General features: G+C 43.1%; 1 long non-coding RNA gene across 9 annotated transcripts in view; it reads right to left on the bottom strand.

The window, feature by feature from the left end:
- Positions 1–27,226, bottom strand: part of LOC137521055 (uncharacterized) — a 523,185-nt gene that overhangs the window by 54,724 nt on the left and 441,235 nt on the right. For all 9 annotated transcript variants that reach the window (XR_011022005.1, XR_011022012.1, XR_011022007.1 and 6 more), the window contains 2 exons: positions 5,345–5,487; positions 1,013–1,145 (listed from right to left, as the gene is read on the bottom strand). This is a non-coding gene — a long non-coding RNA (uncharacterized lncRNA). The remainder of the gene's footprint in view (positions 1–1,012; positions 1,146–5,344; positions 5,488–27,226) is intronic.

The following is a 27,226-nucleotide window of genomic DNA, read 5'->3' as shown; positions in this document are numbered from 1 at the left end:
CCTGCTTGTGTATGGATGTATTTTCTATGTGTGGACATACTGTACATCAACCTACTTCCTGTTTTGGTGGCCATTTTTTTTGTTTATAAACAAACTTTTTAAAACTGTTTTTAACCACTTTTAATGCGGCGGGGAGCGGCGAAAATGTGACAGAGGGTAATAGGAGATGTCCCCTAACGCACTGGTATGTTTACTTTTGTGCGATTTTAACAATACAGATTCTCTTTAAGGAGAATAGTGGGTACAACTCAAAAAAAGAATTTTCAAAAAAACCTTGTAGTTTTTGAGAAAATCGATTTTAAAAATGCAAAGATAAATCTTTTTGGAAAATTCTTTTTTTTTTACTTTTACCCACCGTTCTCCTTAATATATGTAGAAAGTTTGGTGTCAATAGCATGTATGGGGGCTTTGCTAATCACTGCCAAAGTCAGCACAAAATTACGCGAACAATATACAAAATTTTATGCGAAATTACAAATAATTATACAAAATCAATTAGATGTACAAATTGTAATTACGTATAGGCGAAATTGCGAAAATTTACGTGAAAATGTGCGTAATCATAATTAACTGATTACGATCATCACTGGTTCCCTCCACTGTGAACCCCACAGTCATTGTCCATGGATATAGGAATGTAGGTCCTCATCAGTGGGCAATTTGAGGTACACAAGTTCCTTCATATGTTTGTTCTTACAGAAAAAAAACCTCAGGTCTTCCATTTTGTTAAATTTGGCTACTATAGTTGCATGGGGGAAAATTCTTAATTTGGTTCAGTGGTGTTCAGATTTTATATACTTTAAATCCAGAGCATTTTGACCTGGTCTGCTGAAGTTACACAAACTGAATATAGTCACATTCAAGCAACACTATTTTTGAGAAGTCCATCTGGCAAAAATGATAAAACTGGGCCAGAGCTTGGCTATTGTTTTTTAGTTTTCTGGGATGAAAGAAGCATGTTTTCAATATCAACGATAATTTTAACTTTCAAAACACACACACAAAGACACACCATTGTACTTGTGAGCTTTTTTTTTTGATGACCCTCTGCTGATGGTTGTCACTCATTCCAAAGGAGAAGAAGATATTCCAAAGCTAGAGAAATCCTCTCTCCAGGACCATCCACAGCTGTTAGTTTTGATCACCTATTAAATAGCAAATATACAACTCACTCTTAAAATCTGACCAAAACCTTATACAGAAAGCCACGAAGGCTAAAACTGATGCAATGAAAAACAAGACAAAAAGTTTAGTAGCATCCTAAAGTGTTTAGTAATCGTTCATCTTACCAATGAAGCAACGAGTCAGATTGGTAACTGTTAGAATTCTTCTTAGCTTTTATGTTCTTAGTAAATCCACAAAATGTAGGTCCCACAATTTGTAAGTGTAACACGACTTAACAGCTGGTTGAAAGTACCTGCAGTGGATGTAGCCTTTACAATTACAGCAATGCCAGGTGACATATCTCCACTAGAACTTCGAGGCATAAAAACTGATTCTTCCCCTCTGCTGTCAACCTCTTGAATGCTCTTCAGGCCATTCCACCTTCAGCGCCCACTCCCTTCACTCAGGGCCGGATTACCGACCAGGCAACAAAAGCAGTCGCTTGGGGCCCCATTCAGAGTCAAAGGGGCCCCATTAGCACATAAACCAGCCCTTGCCATCCTGTCAGCGGTGGCTGGATGGTATAATGGTTAAAGAGACTCTGAGCAGTGCAGTAACTATGGAAAGATGCATATCATTTTAAAGCTCTCTTTCTCCTCTTTCCAATGATATCTAAACGGCTGCTCTATGCCTTTTAGTTTTCGATATTTTCGCGATTGAAATCGCGGCCACAGGACGACTTTTCTCCAAAGTCAGCGGTGGCTGGATGGTATAATGGTTAAAGAGACTCTGAGCAGTGCAGTAACTATGGAAAGATGCATATCATTTTAAAGCTCTCTTTCTCCTCTTTCCAATGATATCCAAACGGCTGCTCTATGCCTTTTAGTTTTCGATATTTTCGCGATTGAAATCGCGGCCACAGGACGACTTTTCTCCAAAGTCAGCGGTGGCTGGATGGTATAATAGTTAAAGGGACTCTGAGCAGTGCAGTAACTATGGAAAGATTCATATCATTTTAAAGCTCTCTTTATCCTCTTTCCAATGATATATAAACAGCTGCTCTATGCCTTTTAGTTTTCAATATTTTCGCGATTGAATTCGCGGCCACAGGACGACTTTTCTCCAAAGTCAGCGGTGGCTGGAAGGTATAATGGTTAAAGGGACTCTGAGCAGTGCAGTAACTATGGAAAGATGCATATCATTTTAAAGCTCTTTTTCTCCTCTTTCCAATGATATATAAACGGCTGCTCTATGCCCTTTAGTTTTTGATATTTTCACGATCGAAATCATGGCCACAGGACGACTTTTCTCCAAAGTTGGCAGCTCGATTCAGCACAATGCAATGAAATATAAGGAACCCAGGGGGATATAATTACAAACATCATGCTGGTAGGTGTGAGGATGTAATGAATTAGTTGTGGGTATGCTTAAAGGCATATCCACAGGCACTGCTTGGAGTCCCTTTAAGGGCTCTGCCGCTGACACAGTAGACCAGGGTTCGAATCTCAGCTCTGCCTGTTCAGTAAGCCAGCACCTATTCAGTAGGAGACCGTAGGCAAGTCTCTCTAACACTGCTACTGCCTATAGGGCGCGTCCTAGTGGCTGCAGCTCTGGCGCTTTGAGTCCACCAGAAGAAAAGCGCGATATAAATGTTATTTGTCTTGTCTTGTCAAATGATGCCGTGCGCTGCTGATTGTCTTCAGAGCCAGGCTCTCCTCCTAGGTCCCCCTCCTGCTACTGTGCGCTCTGCCGCTGCCCACTCCACCCTCCCTTCCCACAGAGAACCACAGCTGCAGCAAGAATGATAGCAGCAGATGGCAAACGCTCACTCACCTATCCATGATCCAAGCAATAGAGATCCCGTCATCTGAAACCCATCTGTCTCTTCTACAGTGCAGCCGCTCGCTCTGAACTTCCTGATTCTCAGATCAGACATGAAGTAGGAAGTAGTAATAGTAGTAGTAACAGAGCGGCAGCACTCTAGAGGAGACAGATGGGCTCCGGATGACGGGACCTCTATTGCTTGGATCGCAATAGGTGAATGTGATTCATCTGGTGCTGTCATTCTCCCCCACTGCGGCTGCCTTCTCTGCTGGACTATCATATTCACTGGGATGGAGGCTGCATGGTGGCTGTCTATTTTTGGAGGAAATTGGTTGTTCGTTGGTGGGAGTGGTTATGTAATTCTGTCTGGGGAACGGCTTCCGGTTTGGCGGTGTCCAGAGCTTTCTGCTATTGCCAGGCTGGAGATGCAGGGGGAAAGTGCTGCTGCTGTGATATCTGGCGCCCTCTTCACAGGGGTGCCCCAGCCCCTGAGTGCAAATGTCCCAGCCATTCATCTCTCACTCTGCATTTTGCCGCTGCTATTCCCTGCATTGTGCACCCACAGAGGAAAGCGTGCTGTTGCCCATAGCAACCAGTAGCTCGGCTGCCCGGTGTGTGTGACATATTGCTGTGCAGCTGCATCTTCTGATTCTATTACGACATGATGGGGGGGGCCCAAATCAGTTACTTTGCTTAGGGCCCCATTTAGCCTTAATCCGGCTCTGCCTTCACTTTAGACAACCCCCCCCCCCCTTCCCAAAGGTGCAGCTGGCAGATCGATTGATAATTATCTAACGTAATGCACACAGTTTGGGCAAGCACCATCCTATCTACCATATATATGGGTATGTAGCTACGAGTGTGCAGAAAGGAACCAATAATAACCATACGCTAAACAAGAAAAAGTAGTTCCCTAAAAAATCCGCACCACTCAATCCAAATAATAAACAATCAACAATCTTTATTGGTACACAAAGATTATTAAAAACACTAAAAACAATAGATAATGGGGTACATGATAATGGTAATGAATTTAAAAATGTCTCATCATATAACCACAATGCCTGCAAGATACCTCCTCAACTGTGTAAAAATATATTGTATAATGATAGAGTCAAATCCAAACACATGTATGAGGAAACAAACAATCAATATCTCCCCCTAGCAAGATGTCAGCCTAAGTATGTGCAAGATAAGCAAATAAAGTGCATAGTGCAGAAACGAGGATGACAAGTAATATCCACCATCCAGAATGGATTATGAGTGTGACCAACGTGCAAAGTGAAACAACAATAATAACTATAAAGTGCAGTGCAGAAGGAAAAGATAGATGAGGCTGGGGCTTACCAAGGAGTAGTCAGGCAAGGGAACGGAGCACCCCAAGAGCGCCGTCGCGATTCGCTGCCTCCAATACGCAGCTTCGACTGGGCAGTACCAATAAAGATTGTTGATTGTTTATTATTTGGATTGAGTGGTGCGGTTTTTTAGGGAATAATCTAACGTAACACTGTATTCAGATCTGTACCCTGGTCTCTTTTGTACTCCTGCTCATTTAAATGTATTTTGTACTCCTGTCTATTTAATTATAATTTTGTACTCTTGTTATGCCTGTTCTATTACCTATACTTCCTATCTCTACTCTGAGCAATTGAATGTGCCAAACCCAATTCCGGGCACCCAGTCGTGCTTGGTGATTAAAATATTTCTGTTTCTGATTAGCAGTGCAAAACTGGTGATATCACACAAAGTTGCATTAGGTACATGCTGTGTTTTGCTGATCTAAACTGCAATGCTGTTTCTAATCAGATTAACTATTGTTTCAGAGAAAATATGTTTGGGATCAGAAAGTTACAGATCCCAGTTTTGTTCAAAATTCAAGATAACTAAACTTTAGGTTTTTATTAGCCTTGGTTGTCACCTTTCCCACCAGCCATAAATATGGCTAACCACAAGCTCACCCTCAGCTGCTGGAGAAAGCAGATATTAATGGACATATAATTGAGGTCTTACAGACATGGGGAAGGACCTTTAGTGTTCCAGAGGGAGGGATCAGAGTTCAGTCTTAGGACTCTATCATTTCCTTTAGCTCGGTGTTCTGAAGGTTGATTAAATAAAAGTATCGATCAACCACATTACGCTCCCCTGCTACTTCCCTCACAGCCTCACCCATGACCCATGGATTGTAACCACTCAGTGTTATGAACAGATTTTGTCCTGCATTTAAAGAATGTCAGTTTTAAATAGAGAATTTTAATAAACATCTTATGTAGTTGTATATTTTTTAAATAAATGAGTTAATAATTGATAGAACATAGCCATCAAAGATATACATGATGAAAGTCCTAAAAGTGGTCATAGATCATCAATATCAGTATTTTCAAAAGGACCAGACATGATTGAGCTGTCCATGATGTACCTGCAATGGCAGCAACTTCCTAAGGGGATCTCTGTTGGGCGGAAAATGGTTCATGGCTGGAATGGAATTTCTTGACAGTTGATCTATGGTTTCCCAGAGACAGGAGTTCCTCCATGGGTGTCTTCACCTCACTTTAAAAAAACCTAGAAGAGGTGATGTTTAGAAGAGAAAAATACTTTTTGAGTAGCTGGATCAAGTGCAATAGTCAAGCTACCGTTTATTGAAAGTGGATAACTTTAGGTTTAAGATCTAGGGATCCATTATCATTTGATTGCATTAGCACAATAAAAATTTCTATATTATTAATATATTCTTTACTGCTATTAATAGGTCTGTTACTAAATGTAGTTGGGGAGGTTGTTTTGTTGTTGATTTTGGAAACTGTACAATATTTTTGTGAGTTTCACCAGCGTGAATGCATAGAATGGATCAGAGAAAACACACAGCTTCATATATGAGTCTATTACATTAATTATATGATTTCATTATTATATGACCATTTATGTAAATAAAACTTTGGTTTGGTTGCCCTTTTTACAGGCAATATTTGGCACCTAAAATATATTTATGACAACCACTACATCCGTCATCTCTAACATAAATAATTAAGCTCCCCCAGGCACCCTTTCACACATAGTTACACAGGGTGCTTGTTTCAGTGGCATGCAAAGTCGCCTGAAGACATCTTTTCTACACGTACATATAAGTGGTGAGCTACAATTGGACTTTTTGTGACATCAACAACAACTGGCAGTTGTGGAAGTTGTTACTATATTGTCCAACAAAAGCCACAGATTTCATGCACTAAAAAGAATAATTTTTCTGAGATGTGTGTGTGTATAAAGGGGTTCCCATTTTTGTTAATAAAGTTAGTTAATTTAAAAAGGAGTTGTTTTTTACAGAACCCATAATATATTCTGACTTGGAAATACTCGGAAATACATAACATATTCTGACTCGGTAGTATTGGACCAATCAGAGAATGCAAAACTTTACCACAGAAATTGGAAAACCACATACATTTTAAACCAATCACAAGACTCGGAAAAACTCAGTAGTATTCCAGCCTTGTGATTGGTCTAGGATTACTGCAGAAATCGGATTTCCACAGTAAAATTCTGCATTCTCTGATTGGTCCAATGCTTCCTAATTCTGTGATTGGCCTAAAATTTCCGAGTTGTGGTAATTTGGCATTCCAATGGATTTCCAATTTCTGAGTGCCGATTTTCAATTACCGCTGCAGAAAGCCAATTTCGGAAACTCAGAAATCGGCACTCCGTCCATCCCTACAACTCCATCAGTAATAAGAGACGGGCTAATTTTCACTTTTTCACAAAACTTAGCTTACTTAGAGTTGGAACAGGGAGAAGCAGCTGTAGCTTTTTATGTATCTACAATTCTTCATTTTAATATGTTTTTACCATTTGCTGCTGTCAGTGTGGTCCAATTGATGTTCTCAGCCAGCATACAAACTTTATTGTGTGCTTTCATATTCATATGTATTTTTTATTTAAATAAAAATGTGCTTGCTTTATTTAAGTTGGCAGTTTTATACAAATAAAACTGAAGCTAGCAGCACCCCAGTTCTTCCTTGCTGTACCCATAATAAAAACTGGGAAACAGACATCTAAGGTCTGACAGTGTTTAAATTGCTCTTCATCAAATTCTGACTAATTGCTATTTCCTTGCTAATGCAACAACATTACAGAGAAATACCTGTGCTACTGCTAGTTAGGATGGCAGCCCTTGTTAAAGTGTACATATGCAGGCTGGCTAAAAGGGCTTACAGACCACCCAGTAATTAATATTTAAAAAAAATACATTTAAAGTGGATCCAAGATAAACGTTTATTCATTGCATAATAGTGTTTCTTTCATATAGTTTATAGGGCATTCCTCAAGCCAAATACTTTTTTTTGTTTTAATACTCTTATTCGCTATAAACTAAACAAGCCTCGCCCACAGCTTCTCCAGAGTGCCTTGGCACTGTAGCAAGGGCTTATGGGAGCTCAGTCTGGGCAGGAGGAGGCGGAAGTTACTAGCTAGAGATTTCAGAGGCAGAGGGGAGGAGGGAGGAGGAGGGGGAGTGAATTTGTCACTGGCTGAGGGCCTGGAGATGCTATCAGCTTGCCATGTCTCACTTGTAATGTGAGAAACAGAACATGGCCACTCTCATTGTATCACAGGAATAAATAATCATATACTTTTGAAGTTGATTGCACCTAGATTTGCTGTGTAAACTATCTAAACTTTAGTTAAGATATATGGACAAGTTACTTGTTATAGTTAGTTTTTCATCTCGGATCCACTTTAACAACGTGCAGGAGAAGTAAGCTAAAACTTCTTGTCACTTTTAACTGAGCTAGATTTTGTGAAACTTAGATATGTACCCAAACTCTATTGGGTATTACTACTGTCACTTGCACAGTTTCAAAATTTGGCCCCTTTTCAGTTACTGTAACTTTTTCTCTTAAGTTTTCTCCTAGGTGATATTTTAACACACCTTTTTAATAAAACTCCTTTTAAGCCACCTGCAAACAAGAAAATACTTAGAATAATTCTGACAAGTAATTTTCACTTACTTTTTTGGTACTTTTTAATTTGCAGCATGCTGAAAAGTTTTTTTTTTTTACACAAGATGAAAAATCTCCTAGGAGAAAACTTAGGAGAAAAGAAAAATTGAATAAGGGCCATTGGCCATATGCAATTCACTTTTTCTCCTGAGTTTTCTCCTAGGTGATATTTTCACACCTTGACATAAAATGCATTTTAAACCATCAAAAATTTCCGAACCATCAGTTGCTTTGAAAAAGCCCTGTGGGTGGGGCGAAACGCGTAAGCAGGAGGCGGGGACCATCACAGTGAGCGCTCACGTGGTCACACTCCAAACCACCATTACGCATGGAGACTCATCAACCCGGACGGTGGAGACACACTAAGGGGAGCAGTGCAGATTGAAGGGACGCCTCTCCGCAAGCCCCCGAAGACCTGCAAAGGTGGGAGATGGAGTTTTGAAAAAGATATGTGCGGTGGTTGAGCCCAGCATCACACGGAGAAGACTCTACGGATGACACCCGCTCAGACACACCAGTATACAGAGACTGCATCAGAACGGTAAAACCTATTATCATGCATATAAAAGGAATGGTGATTTAACCAATATACAGGGATATCAACATAACCCCAGTGAAGTCTATGGAATAAATGACAGCGGACTTGCAGCAAGTGTTTTAAAGTGGAAATTACAAACAAAATATCACAGCTTCAAGGCAAGGTTGCAATTAGACTTTGAAGAAAGGGGATTCAATACATTAGAAGTATATGGGGTAGGAAAGGAAGTTCTTTAGGGAGTGTGTGCATGAGGCCTCGGTGTGCATCGGTGGTGGGACCACATATGACCAATAGTGATTGTGGATCATCCATTTTTTGCATAGGCGGCTAGCTGGGCGATTTGGACAGACCAATTACAATCTGAGGTCAGTGGTGATAATATCAGGGCACTCACTGTGCTGGTCCATGTTTTTAGGTACATGTTTTGAAATGTATTGTCGTTGACCCTTTGGAATTGTGAAATCTGTCACATAATAAAATTTGAAAATTTTGGATGCTCATGTAGCAGTACTGGTAATGTAATTTTTGGTGAAATATCGGTCAAGTTATACCAGTGCAGCTCCACTGCAAAGAGTGGTGAAAATATAACAACAAGGTAGGACACTCATATATATATATATATATATATATATATATATATATATATATATTTTTATGTGAATTTTAAACCATCAGCAAGCAAGAAAATATTTGAAAATCATTTTAATAGTGCTTTTTCACCAACATTTGGATACTTTTCCAATTCTAAATTGCCGAAAAGTAAATTTAAAGACAATATAAAAAATTATCTCCTAGGAAGAAAGCCCATTGGGCTTGATTCACAAAACTGTGCTAACACATAGCACGACCATGCTATGTGTTTAGCGTGCAATGTAACACGCGTGAAGGTTTGCGTGTGTAAAGTTTTATGTGCGCGCGCTAACGAAGGTCTTTGCGTGCTAATGCGAGCACTTTGCCGCGCATAGATCTTTACGTGCGTAAACCTTCATGCACTTTACATAACGTGCTAAACGCATAGTGCAAGAAAAAAACATACCACAATGGAGCCTGGAGCAGCCCTTGCACTTATTCGCCTCCCTGGGATCCAGCGCTGCAGTTCTCCCTTTGTCCTCCTGGTGGCGCAGTAACCCTATAGTGAGACTGCTGGCTGTCGTCATGACAACAGTGGGCGATCCCACCAGGGGGATGCAGAGCTTTGGAGGAGAGGAAGAGGAATGGCCGCCTGCGTCTGGATCGCCCGGGAGGTGAGTGAGAACGCCCGCTGCATGCAATGCTCTGCATGGGCCACCTGGCGGCTACCACGAGTGAAGCTTGGGGTTACTGCTCTGAGCTGCGGTTTTCCACCCCGAGTCTAGCACGTGGTTACCGCTAAGGAGGTTAATGGCTTCATTTTTAAGATTGCACAGTTGCTATTTAGAATCCACACTCTACTTAAAGCATTCAATTAAACTTTTCCTACTCTTTATAACCCATACAGTTATCATATTTGCTTTTGCGCACAAATATTACTATTCATTTACAAATTACAAGTTCCCAAAGTACAGTTTATTTGCTCTGAAAGCTGCCATTGCATTTTATTCATAGCAGTATTTGCAGTATTTATATATTGTAATGTACCCAGTGATCACTTCTGAGCTCTCTCTGATCTGCACCCATATTAGAAGGAGTTTCAGCACTGCCAGGAATGTACACTTAATTGTAGCAACAGAGGAATGTAAACAAAAGATAATGTTATCACCTCCTCGGAAGCGGATCTCACTGCAGGGAGCTTCTCCTTGAAAAAGTAAGTCCTGTGTTTAAATGAATGATGTTTTGCTAACAATTCTTATTGTGGTAATATATACAGTGGTGTGAAAAACTATTTGACCCCTTCCTGATTTCTTATTCTTTTGCATGTTTGTCACACTTAAATGTTTCTGCTCATCAAAAACCATTCACTATTAGTCAAAGATAACATAATTGAACACAAAATGCAGTTTTAAATGATGGTTTTTATTATTTAGTGAGAAAAAAAAACTCCAAATCTACATGACCCTGTGTGAAAAAGTGATTGCCCCCCCCTTGTTAAAAAATAACTTAACTGTGGTTTATCACACCTGAGTTCAATTTCTGTAGTCACCCCCAGGCCTGATTACTGCCACACCCGTTTCAATCTAGAAACCACTTAAATAGGAGCTATCTGGCACAGAGAAGTAGACCAAAAGCACCTCAAAAGCTAGACATCATGCAAAGATCCAAAGAAATTCAGGAACAAATGAGAACAAAGTACTGTAATTGAGATCTATCAGTCTGGTAAAGGTTATAAAGCCATTTCTAAAGCTTTGGGACTCCAGCGAACCACAGTGAGAGCCATTATCCACAAATGGCAAAAACATGGAACAGTGATGAACCTTCCCAGGAGCGGCTGGCCGACCAAAATTACCCCAAGAGCGCAGAGAAAACTCATCCGAGAGGCCACAAAAGACCCCAGGACAACATCTAAAGAACTGCAGGCCTCACTTGCCTCAATTAAGGTCAATGTTCATGACTCCACCATAAGAAAGAGACTGGGCAAAAACGGTCTGCATGGCAGATATCCAAGGCGCAAACCACTTTTTAGCAAAAAGAACATTAAGGCTCGTCTCAATTTTGCTAAAAAAACATCTCAATGATTGGCAAGACTTTTGGGAAAATACCTAGTGGACCGACGAGACAAAAGTTGAACTTTTTGGAAGGTGCGTGTCCCGTTACATCTGGCGTAGAAGTAACACAGCATTTCAGCAAAAGAACATCATACCAACAGTAAAATATGGTGGTGGTAGTGTAATGGTCTGGGGTTGTTTTGCTGCTTCAGGACCTGGAAGGCTTGCTGTGATAGATGGAACCATGAATTCTACTGTCTACCAAAAAATCCTGAAGGAGAATGTCCGGCCATCTGTTCGTCAACTCAAGCTGAAGCAATCTTGGGTGCTGCAGCAGGACAGTGACCCAAAACACACCAGCAAATCCACCTCTGAATGGCTGAAGAAAAACAAAATGAAGACTTTGGAGTGGCCTAGTCAAAGTCCTGACCTGAATCCTATTGAGATGTTGTGGCGTGACCTTAAAAAGGCGGTTCATGCTAGAAAACCCTCAAATAAAGCTGAATTACAACAATTCTGCAAAGATGAGTGGGCCAAAATTCCTCCAGAGCGCTGTAAAAGACTCGTTGCAAGTTATCGCAAACGCTTGATTGCAGTTATTGCTGCTAAGGGTGGCCCAACCAGTTATTAGGTTCAGGGGGCAGTTTCTTTTTCACACAGGGCCATGTAGGTTTTGAGTTATTTTTCTCACTAAATAATAAAAACCATCATTTAAAACTGCATTTTGTGTTCAATTATGTTATCTTTGACTAATAGTTAACAGTTTTTGATGAGCAGAAACATTTAAGTGTGACAAACATGCAAAAAAATAAGAAATCAGGAAGGGGGCAAATAGTTTTTCACACCACTGTATGTGAGCTTAAACGCTTTAAAGCGTAACCAAGAGCTCCTGTCACTGCTTTCTTGTTGTGTGCTGTAGCCCCTCTGTATTTATATATTTCTTACAGAGACTAGGGATCTCCAGGCTGCGTGCATGCTTTGCATAGTATTGCATATAATTTGGTTTGTGCTGCTCATCCCTTGATATTTATTTATAATTTTCCCCTGTGAGCGTGCATGGCCACGCCCACCTCTAGCACAGTTAAGCATATAAATGAGCGAAGCTCATATTTCAGTCAGTAGCTAGTAGAAGGTGAGGTGTTTTTAATTTCCCTTCTCCCATTTAGTTGACCATTGGGCTTTTGGTATGGTTCCCACTAGAACGCTGATAAAAAAACTAGCATTTTTGCCTGGTTAGAGTAGGACTCACCAGACTGGGGCGCAGTTGGTGAGCTTAAACGCGTCAAAGCGTAACCAAGAGCCCCTGTCACTGCTTTCCTGTTGTGTGCTGTAGCCCCTCTGTATTTATATGTATATATACACACACACACACACACACACACACACACACACACACACACACACATATATATATATATATATATATATATATATATATATATATATATATATACACAGTATATACTCTATTAGTCTATTATATGCTATAAATAAGCTTTTAGAGCAAAAAAGAAATGTTGAGTTTTATACCACTTTAAGTGAAAAGAGAAGTAGTGACCTTTTGAACTTTCCTGCAGTGAAACCTCTCTAGAATCAGTGTCTCACTGTTTCTCAGCTGTTTTAGCCTTTTTTTTTATTTTTCTGGAAACCAAATGAATTTGACAAGCTGTTCAACAATCTCTTTTGAATAGATAACAACTTTTTTTAACTCTTGCTGTACTGTAAAACACAAAGGGACTTCAGACAGTTTCTTGTAGGGCTAGCATTATATTATACCTATGTTTATCTCATCATGTCAATGTCGCTTCAGGTACACGTTAAAAAAATGATCATGCTTGATTGAAAAGAAAATCACAATTAACCAGTTGTTGATGACAGCATTGACAGCCATACTATCTCACAAAAAAAAACCTTATATTTAAGTCGATAAATACTTTTTCTATTTACATAACATACAGTATGTATTGTACTGTCCATGATTTGATTTCAGTGAATTTGTATGTAGTAAATAAAGAGACACTGTTTCAGACTTTTTCCATCTTTGCTGCTTCTGACTGAAGACAATCATTGTGTAATTTCCTCACTTACTCTTGTTTTTCTTCTAGAAACTGCACTGCCATATCTAGCTTGCTTTGTAAACATGTGAGCACAGACAGCATAGATAGTAATTGAGCAGCTTCTCCCTTCTCAGCCTTGTGTCACACTGAACCAGCCAATCAGTGAGGAGCAAGAATGTGGGAGGGGAGATAACAAGCTTCCTTCTCCCCGGCAATGTACCAAATAGAGCCAGGCTGACTGAAATAAGATTCATTACAGCAGAAAAATGTATGATTATATTGAAATGCTTGCATCGCAGGGTCAGGTTGTAGGCTGCATAATAAACATACAGCAGTGGGTAAATGGAATTTGATTTTATGGCTGACAATCCCGCTTTAAGTTTTAATGTCGACTTTTGCATAGTTGTTTCTTAAGTGTTCTCCCCATGTTTGCATGGGTTTCCTCTAGACCAGGGGTCTCAAACTCGCGGCCCGCGGGCCATTTGCGGCCCTCGATACAATATTTTGTGGCCCACGCCGGCAAAAGCTTCCTTATAGTTCACTTCAGTGCTCCCAAGTAATCCGCTGCATCCCCGCCGCTAAACGAGGGCTGCAGAGCCCCCAAATCGCCCGGGGGGCAATCCGCCGGCATTTACTGGAAGGGGCAGAGCTTTCAGCTTCAGCTCTGCCCCTCCTGACGTCAATCGCGGCGCATCGCCGCCTCTGCCCGCCCCTCTCTGTGAAGGAAGAGTGAGAGGGGCGGGCAGAGGCGGTGATGCGCCGCGTTTGAAGTCAGGAGGGGCAGAGCTGAAGCTGAAAGCTCTGCGCCTTCCAGGAAATGCCGGCGGATTGCCCCCCGGGCGATTTGGGGGCTCTGCAGCTCTTGTTTTGCGGCGGGGACACGGGGGATTACTTGTAATGGGAGCACTGAAGAAAACTATAAGGTAAAATAGGCAAAATAGTTCACTTCAGTGTGAATTTGTTTTTGAAATAAAAATCAATGCAAGGGCCGGGGAGCGGGGGGGAGGGGGGAAATCTGCTGATTGAATGATTCCCTTATGCAGCCCAGCCTCATCCTGACTTTGCCTCCTGCGGCCCCCAGGTAAATTAAGTTTGAGACCCCTGTTCTAGACACACTGGATTCTTCCGACACCAAAAAAAACAAACAAAGAGCTGACTTAATTGGTTCTACCCAAAATTGTCCTTATACTCCTTATACTATGGACATATGACTATGGTAGGGATTAGATTGTGAGCTCCTCTAAGTGACGTTTAGGGACATGACTATACATTCTGTAAAGCACTATATGAATATACAAGATCATATAGACAAGATTGTAATATTAACATGTGTAGCCAGCATAATGCTGCCTACAAAGGGCTAGTTTACCAAAAAGCTGTCCAGCTGCAGGTTTAAAAATTCTTCTCTTGAGCACTGAGACCTCATCTGAACAGACAGGAAATTGACAGCTCTCCACTGCTTCAGCTGCTGTAGCCAGGCTGTGATGTAAGCAAGGACCTGCAGTATATACTGTATGAAAAGCACTCACTTTGAATGGAAAATCCTGCTGGGACTTTTCTTAATAAAAAGGCAAGTTAAAATGTTTAAGTCTGCTTTTCCATTACTTTTATCATTTTAAACTGAGTTTGAGTTTAGTTGATATCTTGTGATCCACCCAGTCAGCTTGAATGCCAGTGGAAACATTTGTCTGGTTTTGCTTAATTCTAAGATCAATAAGCAAAATCAGTTAGTTATTTGCTGAAGTTATCTAAGGTTATATGTAAATTGTAAAAAAGTAGTCCAGTTACAACAGTCATCCAGTAAAAATGCTTGTCTCTAGAGGGAATTAAAAATAAAGAGATCTCAGTCATGCATCTTTGCAGACATATAAGAAGCCGCTGTATCACATAAAGGCCATCTCTGTAACTATGGTCATAGCCTACAAGCAAGAAAAAGAACTGGACATATATTGCAGCAGATACATTTTGGGGAGAAACCTGCACTGGTGTATTTTATTACATATGGTCCATCATTCTGCATATAATAGGAGTGGAGGTTTCCTGAGTCCTGGCAGAAGGAGCTTTCTCTGTTGCTTTGCTCTGGAGGATGTACTGGATCTGGGAGGTTTAGAGATTTCTGCTGCAGAGGTTTCCATTCACTTCCATTTACTTCATGCACTCTCAGACCTTCTAGCTTGAGTTGTGAGAAGCATAGTAAACTCCCATTGTTTATAGTGGTGGGCTGATGTTGATCACTTAGTGAAGGAGATTGTGCTGGTGGTGAAATCTGATTCTTGTACTGGTCACTCTGAAGACTTTACTTCAGCACCACCCCCCTCCTGTATTTTAAACATAGTGGACCACAGTTATAAGGAGCTGAAATGTAATATCAAGGTTATGCTTGTAACTGCAGTGGCATTTTACAATGAAAACATCCAAAACTACACCTATATTGTAGCAGATAGACATGGTGAGCAGAACTGCATGGTTACCTTTTATATTATTTATTGCATATCCTTCTCAGTTTAGGTTACCTTTAAGGACACAGAATGGCAGGCTGAGACAGTGATGGAATAGGTAACTCAGGCCACCTCCTTGTTATCTCAAACTTCAGGCAGCTGGTAGCAGGACAGAGCACCAATGCCTTAGGCTTAGATGACTTGTCTGGGACATCTATGTGTGGCCTTAAAACCCTTCCAATAGCCCTGAGGAAAGACATACATTTTGAGAGCTGGGACTGCAGTCCTTTGCTAGCTTTGTTTCTAGTCCCATAGCATGAAATCAGGTGCAACACAGTTGCAATGAACGTTAATGATGGCAATCTAACCATCTTGTGTATAGTAAAACAGGGAGAGGAATTAACAAAGTAAACAACTACCATGACTAGTTTATAAATCTTTGATTAGCTGGTTGCAATAACAAGATCCTGTGTGACTTCTGCTTTCTATTGTGTCCTGTTCTATAGGAGAAATCATGTTGGGTGCAGGGGCAAATTCAGGATTTTCAAGGGGGGGGTTCCTGATAGGTCTCTTTTGGCAAGCCGCACACTACCGCGCATGCGTTTTCCCACAAAATCCACATGATGCACAGCATTTCTCCACAAAATACACACAATGCGCAGTGTTTCCCTACAAAATACACATGATGCAGTAGCGTTTCGCCAAAATATATATAATGTGGCAGTGATTAACTAGCCAGATAACCCCCCTTTATTATGGATAACGAAATTACCCCACCCCTCTTTAGTATAGGTGACCAGATGACCCCCATTTATCACACAGGTAGCCAGATGAGGCCCCCCCCCAGTTAGGATAAGTAACCATATGATCCCCATTTATAGTATATAGCCAGATAACCCCCCGTTCAGTACATTCCCCCTTGTATTTCGCCAGATCCCCCTTGTATATATGGCCAGTGTATATAGTCAGATCCCCTGTATATATAGCCAGAGATCCCCCCCCTGTATATACCCATATACCCACTGTATGCAGCCAGATGCCTCCCCCTGCATATAGCCAGTGTATATAGCCAGATCCCCCTGCATATAGCCAGTGTATATAGCCAGTTCCCCCTGCATACAGCCAGTGTATATATATAATCGTAATGTGGGCAGCAGCCATCAGAAAATAATCGTAATGTGGGCAGCAGCCAGCAGTCATCAGAAAATAATCGTAAAGTGGGCAGCAGTCACCAGAAAATCACAATGTGGGCAGCAGGCACCAGAAAATCGCAATGTGTGGGCAGCAGTGACCAGAAAATCGTAATGTGGGCAGCAGACACCTGAAAATCGCAATGTGGGCAGCAGACACCTGAAAATCGCAATGTGGGCAGCAGTCATCAGAAAATCGCAATGTGGGCAGCAGTGACCAGAAAATCGTAATGTGGGCAGCAGACACCTGAAAATCGCAATGTGGGCAGCAGTGACCAGAAAATCGTAATGTGGGCAGCAGTGACCAGAAAATCGTAATGTGGGCAGCAGTCACATGAAAATCGTAATGTGGGCAGCAGACACCTGAAAATCGCAATGTGGGCAGCAGTGACCAGAAAATCGTAATGTGGGCAGCAGTCACATGAAAATCGTAATGTGGGCAGCAGACACCTGAAAATCGTAATGTGAGCAGCAGACACCTGAAAATCACAATGTGGGCAGCAGACACCTGAAAATCATAATGTGGGCGGCAGACAACTAAAAATCGCAATGTGGGCAGCAGTGACCAGAAAATCGTAATGTAGGCAGCAGACACCTGAAAATCGTAATGTGGGCAGCAGAGACCAGAAAATCGTAATGTGGGCAGCAGACACCTGAAAATCGTAATGTGGGCAGCAGAGACCAGAAAATCGTAATGTGGGCAGCAGACACCTGAAAATCGCAATGTGGGCAGCAGTGACCAGAAAATCGTAATATGGGCAGCAGACACCTGAAAGTCGTAATATGGGCAGCAGACACCTGAAAATCGCAATGTGGGCAGCAGTGACCAGAAAATCGTAATGTGGGCAGCAGACACCTGAAAATCGTAATGTGGTCAGCAGACACCTGAAAATCGTAATGTGGGCAGCAGACACCAGAAAATCGTAATGTGGGCAGCAGTGACCAGAAAATCGTAATGTGGGCAGCAGACACCTGAAAGTCGTAATATGGGCAGCAGACACCTGAAAATCGCAATGTGGGCAGCAGTGACCAGAAAATCGTAATGTGGGCAGCAGACACCTGAAAATCGTAATGTGGTCAGCAGACACCTGAAAATCGTAATGTGGGCAGCAGACACCAGAAAATCGTAATGTGGGCAGCAGACACCAGAAAATCGTAATGTGGGCAGCAGACACCTGAAAATCGTAATGTGGGCAGCAGACACCTGAAAATCGTAATGTGGGCAGCAGAAACTAGAAAAAAAATGCACCTGTGAAAAAAAAACAAATCACTTACCTGACAGAAGTCTCCTCCTCTCCTGGCATCTGGCACCAGCTCCCCGATGATCCTCCTGCAGCACATCTCCAGCGCTGACAGGCAGAGTGCATGGCTACGGCAAGATGGCTCCCGAAGCCCTGTACTGGAGACACAGTCTCCAGAGCAGGGCTTCGGCAGCCATCTTGCCGTAGCCCTGATCTGCCTCCGGGAGACTGCGGGGCTGCGGGGAAGAAGCAGCATATCTGGCTGGGGGGTCCCTCAATAGGGAGGGTGACAGCGCTCCCCCCCACACGGCTAGCGGGCCCCGGGCCCCCCTACTGCGCACACACATGAGCAAGCGGCAGCTGCACTATTACATTCAGTGGCTGCCGCTGCTCAGATTCCGGAGGCACTTCCGGTCTAGGTGCAAGGGGGTGGTTCCAGACACCCGGAACAACCCCTTCCATGCGCCAGTGGGGTGAGCCATCCAAACTTTCATTCAGGCCCTGGGAAGACAAAGCAACTATCATTGGATGTATGAGATGAGCATGGTATATAACTCTATCACACAGTTTAAAACTAATGGTGGCCACTAATGATACAATATTTTTCATCCAATCTTACCATTTCTAGGTAATATAAGGTAACTGCCTAAATTATCCATTCAATATATTCACTCAATTTACCCTTATACTACATAGATTTGGTAAAATTGGATGAAAAAAATTGGATCATTAGTGGCCACCTTAACAGATTCCATCCTGCAGACTTAAAGGGATACTGTAGGGGGGTCAGGGGAAAATGAGTTGAACTTACCCGGGGCTTCTAACGGTCCCCCGCAGACATCCTGTGTTGGCGCAGCCACTCACCGATGCTCCGGCCCCGCCTCCGGTTCACTTCTGGAATTTCAGACTTTAAAGTCTGAAAACCACTGCGCCTGCGTTGCCGTGTCCTCGATCCCGCTGATGTCATCAAGAGCGCACAGCGCAGGCCCAGTATGGTCTGTGTCTGCACAGTACACTCCTGGTGACATCAGTGGGAGCGAGGACACGGGCGTGCAGGCGCAGTGGTTTTCTGACTTTAATGTCAGAAATTCCAGAAGTGAACTGGAGGCGGGGCCGGAGCATCGGTGAGTGGCTGCGCCAACACGGGATGTCTGCGGGGGACCATTAGAAGCCCCGGGTAAGTTCAGCTCATTTTCCCCCGACCCCCTACAGTATCCCTTTAAAGAGACACTGAAGCGAAAAAAAAATTATGATATTATGATTTGTATGTGTAGTACAGCTAAGAAAAAAAACATTAAGATCAGATACATCAGTCTAATTGTTTCCAGTACAGGAAGAGTTAAGAAACTCCAGTTGTTATCTCTATGCAAACAAGCCATTAAGCTCTACGACTTTCAAAGTCGTAGAGGGCTGTTATCTGACTTTTACTATCTCAACTGTTATTGAACTATTTACTTTTTCTCTGCCAGAGGAAAGGTCATTAGTTCACAGACTGCTCTGAAAGAATCATTTTGAATGCTGAGTGTTGTGTAATCTGCACATATTATAGAATGATGCAATGTTAGAAAAAACACTATATACATGAAAATAAAAGTATGAGAATATTTTCTTTGCTGCTAATCTTCTAGTAATTATTCATAGTACACAACCAATTCACTATATCACATTTTTTTTTCCGCTTCAGTGTCTCTTTAATCTGTAAACACAGATTAAGTAGTGGAGATATACAATATATATATATATATATATATATATATATATATATATATATATATATATATATATATATATATATCCAGCAGATCTGGAATGTGATGGTGTACCCATTCTTTAAAGCCAATTACATTTCAACATGCTCATATATATGAAACATCAATTGCCTAGCCCAGCCAAGTAAATCAATCTATTTTCACATTTTTTTTCTGTTTTTTTCTGAGGAAAGCAAAGTCAGGGTTTATTTATTTTATTTTATTTATTTATTTGTTGTATTTATAAAGCGCCAACATATTACGCAGCGCTGGACATTAATTTAGGTTACAGACAATATTTAGGGGTGACAAACAGCAATATGACAATACAGGAATACAAGAAAACCAGATCACACAGCACAGTATGAGTACAAGGTAATGCTTAGTCAGTCACTGGATGGGAGCATGGAGTTAGGCAAGTTAGGTTCACTCAAATGCATAGCATGGGTGCACAGTAATAGAGGTGCATGATCAGGTAGGACACAAAAGGAGTGAGGACCCTGCCCAAAGGCTTACAATCTAGAGGGAGAGGTATGGACACGAGAGGTAGGGGACCAGAGTTCGGCTGTGGGTTTAGAGCAATTGTGAGGGGTGGTAGGCAAGAGTGAAAAGGTGAGTTTTGAGGGCCTTCTTGAAGGTGTTGAAGGAGGGGGCTGCACTAATGGGTGGAGGTAGGGAGTTCCATAGTGTCGGAGCGGCTCTTGAGAAGTCTTGGAGGCGTGCATGGGACTGGGTGATGCGGGGGACGGTCAGGCGAAGTTCATTGGAGGAGCGGAGTGAGCGGCTTGGTGTGTATCTCTGAGTAAGATCAGAAATGTAGGTTGGACAGGTTTTGTGGATGGATTTGTAGGTCAGACACAATATCTTGAATCTGATTCTGGACTGGATAGGAAGCCAGTGGAGGGATTCACGGAGGGGAGCCGCCCTGGTGGAGCGATGGGAGGAGTGGATAATTCTGGCAGCCGCATTCATGATGGACTGCAGTGGGGCTATTCGGGTCTTAGGGAGTCCAGACAGAAGGGCATTGCAGTAGTCGAGGCGGGAAATTATGAGGGCATGGATGAGGAGTTTGGTGGTGGCAGGGGTCAGGGTTGCCTCATTGTATGTCATCCTCACTAGTAATGTAGGTGAAGCCAGTTGCTAAGGATTATAAGATAGCCTAATCATGTCTGTGAAGCTAACCATCCGCTGAGATAAAGACTCCATATATAACATATGTTAACATAGCCCATACTGCCTTTGTTATGATCGCTTCTGCAGCGTTTACTGCTGACTGCAGTGGTATTGCAAACCAAGCAGTTCTAATGTCATTACATGCATTTGCTTGCATAGTTTGGTTTGCGCTTAAACTAGTTGCTGATTCCATCTGCAGTCGCTCTGAAGTTAATGACAGTTTAATATGCTTTTGTGTAAACAAACATTGTCTGCTGCAATGGAGGGGCAATCCCTTTCCTGCAGGCTGCATATCATTGTCTGCCTTTTCCTGCTATCAGCCTGTGATTAATTACCATTCACTTGTGTGGGAATCTGCAGGTCTGCTCCCATTGGATGACCTCAGTATAAAGAACTGCTTCCTGCAATGCCTCATGGGCTACCATAGTCTCAGATTCAGTCTGTTACTCTGCTCGTGCCCCACCTCGTTCCTGGTCCGTGTGGACTGCGCTGACTCCTGCGAAGGGGTCAGCGAGTCCTCCTAGTTCTGCTCTTGTTTCTAGAAGTTGTTACTTTGCTTGTCTTGTGTCATATATTGGTTCATCGCCAATATATACGCATACTTGCACGTTTATTATTTTCCTTGTATTCGTGTTACGTTGATACATCAGTGTCGCTGATATATACGTACACGAACTGTTTATATCCTGTGTTCCGTTAGTCAGCGTTCCAGCACGCTGAGCTAGTTATCCTGTTCCTGGTCCTGTTTGTGGATTGCGTTCATCTGTGCGAAGAGATAGCGAATCCTTCTGAGTCCTGTTCCCTGTATTACTCCAGTCTTAGTCAGAGTTCCTGCTTATGTCATATATCGGTTCATTGCCGATATATACATATGTTAGTCAGACGTTACAAATAGTTTCATTGATAGCTGTAATTGTAATACGCTAGGAAATCATACTTATTGTATATTTATCTGTGTTACGTTCATCTATCTTGATCCTGCTATTTCCTGACTATCCTGTCCTGTCTTGGTGAGGCACGCCATCGCTGCAAACGCATTGGCTACCTCATTCCAGTCTTTTTTATTGTGGACGCTTGCTGTCACTAAGTAGTGGCTAGTTAAGCAAGCGTTCATTCTGTCTACCTGTCCTGATCTCCTCAGTCCTGGTTTATGCGTCTCAGCACTACTTGCGCTGAGACGTTATTACGAAAGTGTTGTTTGTGGCTGTTCGGATCTGCACCGGCTCTGTGCACCACAATCTCCTATTGGAGTCAGTCCTCTCCTCCACTAAACTGGGGATATCCTGATTCCTTGTGCTGGTGTGTGTACCTCCTTCACGTCAGCTTATGTGTTGCATGCTGACGGTGGAGATTACACCTCCAAGCTTAACAGCCTTCAAGCATCAGTCAACTCAAGTACAGTGTCAATATGCAAAATGGAACATTTGGAAATAAGGCACAGTATATTGTAATAAAACAGACACAATACGTATGTTTCATACATGTGATATAATAACATGTTTGAACATTTCACCTTTGACCTAGTCACCATATGCCTGAATGACCAGGCAATTACAGCTGTTATGTTAACCACATGATTGTCTGCCATTAATCATTAGAAATGATTATGCAATGTCCAGACAGATTGTAATATGAAATCAGGGAGATTGCCTGAGCTACAGGCTTATGTTTGAATAGGCTGAACCTAGAGCATATTCCAGGCATGCAGCTAGAGTAGACAGACATATACCCGCAATGGGGCCCTAATTTAACTGGAAGGTGCCTTATAAAACACATAAATAACACCACTTACAGTGTAAAAGCACAGATTCTATGGTCTGGAGGTCTCCTTCCTAATAAACACACCTCCATGCTGGTAGGATTGAATGCCAATCTATTTATAGTGGTAAAACTGAAATTGAGCCCTCCCTTAGCTTATTAAAACACTGTTTACATAATCAAGAAGTATACTTTTTTTTTGCTACCAAAGACCAGAAACTGAATCCAATTTCATATGTCCTTAAAGGCATAGTAAAATTGAAAATGAATGAGCTTCATATTAAAGAAAGGGCATGTTAACTCTGCTGTAGAGAGATTTTGTCGAGGGACTCATTAAAAAAAAAATACACACACACACACATATATATATATATATATATATATATATATATATATATATATATATATATATATATATATATCAATCAAACATGGGGTACATAATAATACAGACAATGATATCTGTGCGCATAGCAATATTACCATTACTTCCATCGGCAGTGTACCACGAGTTGCGCTATTTATGAGCATTGCTATGGTAACGTGTGTTAGTAATGCATGTTACCATAGCAATGCTCACGTTATGCACCCTCTTACGTTACAGGAGTACTGTGTAACTGCTGGTGGTAGTAATGGTAATATTGCCATGCACTGTCATGACACAGCAATATTACTGCTATTACTGCTACTCTGTACATCAACCCCAGTGTGCAGAAGTGGAGTTGCTCAGAACGACCAACCAGAATTCTTGACCTGCACATTTGAATAAGTTTTGTTCTATCTCTGGTCCAGTTGTCCTAGCACTAGTTTTAGTAAATTTTCCCTGCAGTGCTTGGAATAATGCTGGCATGCCTTACCATTTTCGAAAATATGAATCAGGTTTAAAGGACAACTGAAGCAAAAGGGATATGGCGCCTGCCATATTTATTTCCTTTTAAGTAATGACAGTTGCCTGGCTGTCCTGCTGATGCTTTGCCTCTAATACTTTTAGCCTTAGACCCTAAATGAACATGCAGCAGATCAGGTTTTTCTGACATTATTGTCAGATCTGAAAAGATTAGCTGCATGCTTGTTTCTGGTGTTACTCAGACATTGCTGGAGCCAAACAGATCAGCAGAACAGCCAGGCAACTGGTATTGTTTAAAAGGAAATAAATATGGCAGCCTCCATATCACTCTCAATACATTTGTCCTTTAAAGCAGATCTGACCTCTGCAAATAATATAATAATTGAGATCTGCCTGAAGGAAGATATACTTTCATGATATGGTGGAAAAGAATTGCACTGGCCACTAAATTAAGTCTTCTTTGTTGTTGTAGGTCATAAATAAATATTAACAGCAGTTTTTATGCATATGTACATCACATGGTTTGCTTTTCAGTATTCAGAGACAAATCTACTTATCTGGCAGTCATTACTCATAAAAGCTTCTGTTGCTTATTATACCCACTCCCACTCCCATGCTACCAATTTAAACATTAAAAAAGTAGCCAGATAGATAAATACTGTAGATACATTCATCTGGCTCCACCCAGGAAATATATAGAAACAATCCAAACTTTTCTGGGTGGAGCCAGCTGAATGTATATGTCTATTTACTTATTATTATTATTATTATTATTATTATTATTATTATTATTATTATTATTATTATTATATTTAGATTGGTAGCATGGGAGTGGATATAATAAGTAATATTTAAGCAATAAGGCACATGGCATAAAACACTCTTGCCCTGGCCATGTCATCTGGTAAAGACCAAGGGATAAGACCAAAAGTAAATATGCCTATTTTGCAAGTAACATGAATGAAGAAAATGAATAACCTAACACAGCAGCCAATTTACTAACCTTTCAGCAACTCCACTATGTTCTGATTTGGCTCAGAAAAGGGTTTGAAACCTTTGCCACCTAAAGGCAAATAGTTTGTAAAACATCTAGTTCAGGCTTGCTGTATCACTTATCTTCTCCAGTGGTGAATCAACTCCAGTGGGAGCTTTAACCACTTGCCGACCGCACACTCATAACGTGCGTCGGCAAAGTGGCAGCTGCAGGACCAGCGACGCAGTATTGCGTCGCCAGCTGCAGCCTAATTAATCAGGAAGCAGCCGCTCGTACGAGCGGCTGCTTCCTGTCAAATCACGGCGGGGGGCTCCGTGAATAGCCTGCGGGCCGCCGATGGCGGCTCGCAGGCTAGATGTAAACACAAGCGGAAATAATCCGCTTTGTTTACATTTGTACGGCGCTGCTGCGCAGCAGCGCCGTAAGGCAGATCGGCGATCCCCGGCCAATCAGCGGCCGGGGATCGCCGCCATGTGACAGGGGACGTCCTGTCACTGGCTGCACAGGACGGATAGCGTCCTGTGCAGCCCAGATCTCCCGGGGGAGCAGGTAGGAGAGGGAGGGGGGAGAATGTCGCCGCGGAGGGGGGCTTTGAGGTGCCCCCCCCGCCACCCACAGCAGGCAGGAGAGATCAGACCCCCCCAGCACATCATCCCCATAGGGGGGAAAAAAGGGGGGCAATCTGATCACCCTGCCTGCACCCTGATCTGTGCTGGGGGCTGCAGAGCCCACCCAGCACAGATCAATCAAACCAGCGCTGGTCCTTAAGGGTGTGTAAAGGGTGGGTCCTCAAGTGGTTAAATGTAAGAAAACACTGGAGCGTCTGAAGGCGGGGCAAAACTGTGTGATGAACCTCTAGGCAGAAACTGTCCTCATTGGGATATACAACTAGATTGTTCACTAAGCCATTGGTTGTCTAAATTACACCACAGTCATCAGAAACCAATGACAGTAACATTCAAAAGCTATCATATCCACATCAGCTCTCAAAACACCAATTTTACAATATACAAATGGAAATTACAGTTACTACTTATGCTTTTGTGCCATTCATTTTTGGGGTATAGTACAGTGGCGGACATACGGCCGTGCAGGCCATGCCCCCGCACGAGGGCCCCTGAAGTTCCGTTGCTTCACGGGCCCATTAAGTATTTTTTGTTTATATATATGTTTTAATTTTTTATTTTTCCCGGTACGCGTGGCGGGAGAGCGGCAAATAGAGGATGTCTCCGGGTCTCCAGGCAGGCGCTAGAGGCTCAGCCGCCGCTTGGTCTCCGATGTCTCCAACTCTATATACGGCTCGCTACTAAACCAGGAAGTAGCGAGCAGTATACAGAGTTGGAGACATATTGGAGACCAAGCGGCTAAGCCTCTAGCACCTGCCTGGAGCCCCGGAGACTTCCTGTATTTGCCGCTCTCCCGCCGTGCATATCGGGAGGGGGGCCCCCCGAGGTGAGGAAGGGAGGGAGGATAGGAGTCGGGCCCCCCACCCGGATAGCTACCCACCCACCCGGCTACCTGCCTACCTACCCACCTACCCACCTGGCTACCTACCCACCCACCAGGCTTCCTACCTACCTACCCACCCGACTACCTAACCACCCACCAGGCTTCCTACCTAACTACCCACCCAGCTACCTAACCACCTACCCACCCGGCTACCTACCCACCCACCAGGCTTCCTACCTAACCACCCACCCGGCTACCTACCCACCCGGCTACCTACCTACCTACCCACCCGGCTACCTAACCACCTATCCACCCACCGGGCTTCCTACCTACCTACCCACCCGGCTACCTACCCACCCACCAGGCTTCCTACCTACCTACCCACCAGGCTTCCTACCTACCTACCCACCCGGCTACCTACCCACCCACCAGGCTTCCCACGTACCTACCAACCCAGGTACCTAACCACCTACCCACCCGGCTACCTACCCATCCACCAAGCTTCCTACCTACCAAACCGGCTACCTACCCACCCACCAGGCTTCCTACCTAACCACCCACCCGACTACCTAACCACTCACCCGGCTACCTACCCACCCATCAGGCTACCTACCCACCCGGCTACCTAACCACCTACCCACCCGGCTACCTAACCACCTACCCACCCGGCTACCTACCCACCCACCAGGCTTCCTACCTACCTACCCACCCGGCTACCTACCCACCCACCAGGCTTCCTACCTACCTACCCACCAGGCTTCCTACCTACCTACCCACCCGGCTACCTACCCACCCACCAGGCTTCCCACGTACCTACCAACCCAGGTACCTAACCACCTACCCACCCGGCTACCTACCCATCCACCAAGCTTCCTACCTACCAAACCGGCTACCTACCCACCCACCAGGCTTCCTACCTAACCACCCACCCGACTACCTAACCACTCACCCGGCTACCTACCCACCCATCAGGCTACCTACCCACCCGGCTACCTAACCACCTACCCACCCGGCTACCTACCCACCCACCAGGCTTCCTACCTACCTACCCACCCGGCTACCTACCCACCCACCAGGTTTCCTACCTACCTACCCACCCGGCTACCTAACCACCTACCCACCCGGCTACCTACCCACCCACCAGGCTTCCTACCTACCCACCTGGCTAAGGGCTACCCACCCACCCACCAGGCTACCCACTCACCCACCCACTCACTAACCCACCAGGCTACCTATCCACCCAACCACCCATGGGA

The sequence above is a fragment of the Hyperolius riggenbachi genome, chromosome 1, assembly GCF_040937935.1.
Source record: "Hyperolius riggenbachi isolate aHypRig1 chromosome 1, aHypRig1.pri, whole genome shotgun sequence".
In the NCBI taxonomy this organism is placed as follows: domain Eukaryota; kingdom Metazoa; phylum Chordata; class Amphibia; order Anura; family Hyperoliidae; genus Hyperolius; species Hyperolius riggenbachi.
The sequence above is the reverse complement of the archived record's forward strand: the minus strand, read 5'-3'. Positions and strand labels throughout refer to the sequence as shown.